We start from the raw sequence: 6,000 nt of genomic DNA, 5'->3' as shown, positions 1-6,000 counted from the left end.
CTGTGGGGAGAGGCTGATGGATGCACGCGGTAACACGCAGGAAATGGGGGAGGAGGCAAAGAAGATTCTAGAGAGCTTTTTAGAGGTGGTAGAAAGTGACTACATTTTGGAATTAGGATGTATAAGTAATGGCTTTCTGGACAATTCTCATTCTTTTTGGTAAATATTCTGCTTTAGACTTGAAAAAATATTTTGGGCCAGATTATTTTGTGAAAAGAATAAAGAATACTAAATTTCTCCCATAAGGGGGAAACATCTTAATACAACAAATATATCTGAAAGTTCATCTTCTTGGAGTATTCACATTCTGCCCACCTGGTCCTTACCCGTACGTGCACATAACTGGTATATAAATACAGTTACATTCATATTCCACTCTTGCACTGATAGAGCATAAGTATTTTTTATGTAGTTCCTCTGAGGATTGTTGATTACATAAACTATTTCTGTAGTTTACTATGACTTCTTAAATTTTTTTAAGCATAAGGCCACTGGGAAAAGGCCTCCCTTGTACTTTACTCATTGCTGCTGATTTTTTTAAGATTAAGACTCGCCTATAAAATATGTATCTGTGCCAGTCTTAAAAGAGAACAAAACAAAACCCCAGCCCCCAAACACAAAGGATCCTCTCCCCAGGAATGGTAGAAACAGCACCATTCCCTCACCCACGCTTCTTCACGTGGTCAGTATTGATTGGCATCAGCAGTGGACAAGACAGTTCAGGGGACACATGGTCACAGAGCAGTCAGGGAGCCTGGATACCGGCAGGCGCACCTCCACCTTTGGGTGACATGTGACCCAGGGGACGAGAGGGCTGCAGACTCAGGGCTCTGGTGCAAGGAAGCTGAAGGAGCTGCCGTCCACCTCGGTGGTGTGGGGAGACTGGAGGGGTTGGACTTGAAATTGGGGTCGAGAATGGTTTGGGAAAGACAGAAGACGTTCAACTCTCAGAGACTAAGAGGAGCAGTTCCTGAGGAAGGACCTGCATTGGGAGAACAGTGGGTACTGTGGGTGGTCTCCTTCAGTGCAGGTGCAGAGTCCACGCAGGGAAACGGTGCCCCAAAAAGCCAGTAACAGCTGGAGCTGGATCATGCAGCCTTGAAGCTTTATTTAAATGGGACTCACAGATGGTTTGTAAGTAGGTGTATGACTTCAAAACTGAGCTTTAAAATATAAATCTGAGAGGTTTTGTTCCAGATGGGCTGAACAGGGCCCAGCCTGCAGGCAGAAAACACAGTTGAATGGGCAGGGAGCAGGTGGCAGAAACAAATGTGAGAGTTGCCAGCGGAGAAACGGGCTGAAGAGGGGACACGATTTGGGATCGAGGGGAAGGGAGCTGGTGGTCGTTCTGAGGTTTTGAAGGAGGCCCATCAGGAGCAGTGTCCAGCCCTGGCCAACCCTCTGTCAGCTTTCGCTGTGCTCTGTCTGGGATCCAGGTGGGGCCCTGAAGACCAGGGGCACCTCCTTGATCACCGATCAGACTAGGTGTGGACAGGCTCTCAGGAGAACTCTAAAGGGAGGAGAGAAAAGGACAGGGCCTCTGGGAATGGCCACGTGTAAGGAGAAGAGAGAGAAGGACCAACAGGGCATGTCTAGGAGCCAGACCACGGGGCTGCAGGGGTCCATCTTTGCATACCAGAGGGATTTCCTTTGCCTCCACCCTCAAATCCCTACACCAGCTGACATGGGACAACCTAACTCCAAATGCCGAATGCCAAGCCTAGTGACAGATTCAAAGAATCTCAGGGCTGGAGGGGACCCTGGAGGTGACAGTCAGGTGAGGACCAGGGGAAGCTGCTGTCTGCCAGCCAGGTCATTCCCTGGATCTCTGGGGAACTGGGATGGTTCCTGGCACTCAGGCCACAGGGGCTCAGAGTCTGCCTGCCTTCAAGCAGTGGTGAAACAACTGAGCAGTGCCACAGAGACTGTCTGGCTTGAAACATCTAAAATGCTAGCTATCCTTCCCTTCACAGGAGATTGGAGGAAACCTGGCAGATAGAGCTGGCTACCTAGCTAGCTGTGCTCCTATTGTGAGCCGTCAGAGCTTTCTCTTTCGACCTGGGCAGATTTCGATGCTTTAAAAAAGCACCAGGAATGCTTTTTTTGGGAATCAGAGTTTTCCATCATGTGACTTGGCCAGATTCCAGGGAATTTATTCATCGACGGAGGAGTTGGATAGGGGACAAGCATAAACCCAACCCTCAGACCTCACTTTTGTCCCTGCTCATCTCTTGTCCTTTGAGCCAGCACAATGAAAGTGCTTCAATAAGCAGGGTCAAGTAGGATGGACCAGAGAGAATGTGAAAGCGAGATTACGGATGTGATTAGAGGTTGAATGCCCTTGGTCACGCGGCTTGAACTAAGACCACCTTTATTATAAACAGCCGCCTGGCTCTTGGAGGCATAGAATAGATGACGACTGCATTTTAAACTGTTTTGTTCAAGTGAATGAAGCACAGTCGTTTTGGAAAACAGGGAGGCAAAATTTTGAAAGAGCTGAAAAGGTTTTCAAATGCTCGTTATTTTTAACATTCCTGAGGGACTTGGGTCACTTTAGTCCCCACGCAGTGTAGGAACTGATGTCCTTTTACTAGTTTTGAAGCATTGGGTTGTTTGGCTTTGGATCCATGTGTAAGTGAGAGTTAATTAATTTGGGAAGTGTGTCCACCAAGCTGTCCGGAATTTGCTGAAGTGACCTTGGGTGGGGAGGTGTCCTCCCATGGGAGTGCTGGTCTCTTTGGGAAGCAGAGGGGCAGATACATCACAAGTCTCAGTGCCGTTTGTGTCTTTGATCAGTAATTCCACTTCTATGAATGTGTTCTAGTGAAACAGGCATGTGGAAGAGATTTATGTATAACATATACTATTTAAAATAGTCAAAAACTGGAAATAATTTACATGTCCAACATAAATTCTGCTTAAACAAACTATCATATATTTATATGGTAGAAAGGAAGCCTTTAAAATTATGAATTTGAAGAAAATGTATTAACCTGAAGAAATGTTCATAATATAGTAGGAAAAAATATCAGAATAAATATGATCATTTAGAAAATATCTATTAAAAAATTAAAATGTTAGCAAAGATTTATCTCTGGGTAGTGGGATCTTAAATGTCCTGTACATTTTTCTTCCTGCTTTGATCTTTGTACTTTTAGTGTCACATGTCTTGGTATAGATTTTTTTTTCCTTTGACTTGAGCTTTATTGGGATTTGGAAGCTATGGGTGGGATCTTCGATTAATCCTGGCAAATTCTCAGCTGTGTCTTTTCAAATATTGTCTCTGTTCCTTTCTGTTCCCTGTCCTCTTGGTTACTGATTAGGCATACCTGGGACCCTCCCTCTCTGTCCTCATGACATGGAACCTCTTTTTCATGCTTCCCATTTCTGTGACTCTCAGAGCAGCATTCTAGTCATCCCTTCAACTGTACCTTTAGTATTTCTTCAGCTGTGTGTTAAATCTATCCATTGTCTTAAATTTCAACTATTGTTATTTTTTAAAATTTCTAGATCTCCTGTTTGGTCATTAGTTTTATAATTTCTTGTTCTCTGCACTTATTATTAACCTTGCCTTTTAATTCTTTAGACATAGTAGGCATAATGCAATTATACTCTGATAAGTCTAGAATCTGAATTCCTTGTAGGTCTATTTCTGCTTTCTGTTGTTTCTGTTTAATCTCACTCATGGAACTTCATTTCATTTCTTTTTAAAACTTTTATTTATTTATTTTTTTGCCACATAGCTTGTGGGACCTTAGTTCCCTGACCAGGGATTGAACCTGTGTGCCCTGTCATGGAAGTGTGGAGCCCTGGGGTGAGGAGCTGAAAGAAAGGTGACCGGAGGGGCACAGGAGCCCATGGATGAGGGGCTTAGCCCCAGAGCTGGTGGCACTTTGGCCCACTCAGAGAAACTTGAGGTCTGTCTCAGTAGAGCTGGTTTTACAGAAGGAATCCACCAGCCTGGCCAGGAAAGAGTATCTCTGAAACCATACCCTCCACTGCTCCAACCTGCATCAGAGGAAGTTTAGACAGTCGCAGAACCCAAGCTGGACCCAGCCCATCTGAAATGCAGGGGCGGGGATCAGGGGGTGCCCCTTCCAGGCAGCCTTGCCCGTCCTGCCCGTCCCTCAATCCATGGGGGACCCGGCAAGACAGAGGCTGGGCAGGACAGTCTCAGGGTGTCCATTTCTGGCCCTCAGGCCTCCTGCGGTCCCACCCATCTCCATCCAGAGGCCACGGACCACTTCTCATCAGGGATAGTGTCCCAAGGCAAAGCTTAGATGGTAAGTGGAGAAAATCTCGAGGCCTGGAACACAGGGGAACAGGGAAGGACTGTTCCAGCTTCAGCTAGTTTTGCCAAATGGGTCAACTCCAAAATGTGAGGGTTCCTGGTGGCTGTTTGGTGTCTCATCCAGACTAAATCATCTGAGTATGGAGGTGGTCTCAGAGACCTGGCTGCGCAGACATGCCAGATGGAGATTCTCCTGTAGTGTTAACGGTTAAATAGCTAGTTTCTTAACCATGCCTTCAGTGAGGTTGAGAAGGGATGTGCCTTCCGAGCAGGTACTACCAGCCAGCTCCACACAGTCATCCTTTCATCATATTGTCAGTGGATCACTGTTTATGATATAAAACACAGTCTGCCGTGGAGTGTGGCCCCCCATACATCATCAGGAAGGTAAAGTTATTCGTAAAAGATAAACCAGGTGGGACAAGGTACAGTTTTGGGGACAAGGACTGATGAGATGCAGAGGAGGTGCGAGGTGAGGTGTGACAAGCACCGGGCTCAGCATTACCACTGTTCACTGGCTTATAAACAAGGAGCTACTGGGGACCCTGTGCCGTCGTCCAGCCACGGGTGCACAGAACCCGCCTCTGCAGTCAGTGCAGGAACAGTGTGAACACCTTATGGCCCCGTCCCAACCAGTACCCATGTGGGCAACCATGACACTGTCACTCACACCTCCAAAAGCAAACAGGCTACCCACAAAGAATGGTTAGGAGACTTGAGGAGTTTTATTTTGTACTGTTAAAAAAAATGTAGGTCATGGATTCATCTGTATAAATAAATTTTCTGGCAACAGTAGTTAACTTTTAACCTCCCATTCAAAAACTTCACAACTTCAAGCATTTGAACTGCACTTAGAGATTTCTGAACACTGGCTTCGGTTGTATATGGTACATTTTCACAGTAATTAACTGACTCATAAAGTCGAAGAATTTCTTTTAAAGTTCAAATCTTTACTAGTATGTAAAGGAAAAATTTGCACTCTTTTGATCAGTATCTATTTTAATAGGACTATTTGCTTCATTTTTCCTGAAAGATAGTAAGTGGGGAAAAATAGGCATATCTGTACAATTCATATCAAAGCACAAAATGCCATTTAAAAAATAAATACCTAAGGCATACTTGTCACACTTTTACTCAGTTTCCTTGGCCATTCAAACTTATCTCAAGGGTCCGCCTCTTGCAGGCTCTCCTGCCTGCCCACCACATCTCTGACCCTGGAGGGTGGCTGCTCCTCAGTTGTCATGAAGGGTGTGGTTTGATGTCCTGGGCTTCAGAGACCTGCCAGAAACTCAGTGACTGTATGGAACCTTTTCTTAGTACTGTTTGGCAAATATCCCAAATGAAATTCAACTCTAAGTTAAATTCTCAAACAGAGATAAAGCTAAGAGCTTCTAGACTTGCTGGGCGGTCCAAAGCCTCCGGGGGGCGTAGGGCTGGAAAACCGTTGACCCCAACCTGAAGTGACGCAGACCTTCTGCCTTCCCACAGCAGACACCACAGCTCCCACCGGGCCGCAGCATCTCTGGGAAGGCCGCCGGGCTCCGGGCGAGCAGGCTGCTGGGAGAATCTTTGGAGGCCCCCGGCCCCTGTGCCCCCTCCCGTCTCGGATGCGCCCCTCACTACCTCACAGCGCTAGGAACAGCAAGCACCGACACACGGACCCGACCCTCGCTCGCCCCCTCCACCCGCTCCAGCCCCTCCCGCCTCCA

This window comes from Ovis aries, chromosome 10 (genome assembly GCF_016772045.2).
Source record: "Ovis aries strain OAR_USU_Benz2616 breed Rambouillet chromosome 10, ARS-UI_Ramb_v3.0, whole genome shotgun sequence".
In the NCBI taxonomy this organism is placed as follows: Eukaryota; Metazoa; Chordata; class Mammalia; order Artiodactyla; family Bovidae; genus Ovis; species Ovis aries.
The sequence above is the reverse complement of the archived record's forward strand: the minus strand, read 5'-3'. Positions refer to the sequence as shown.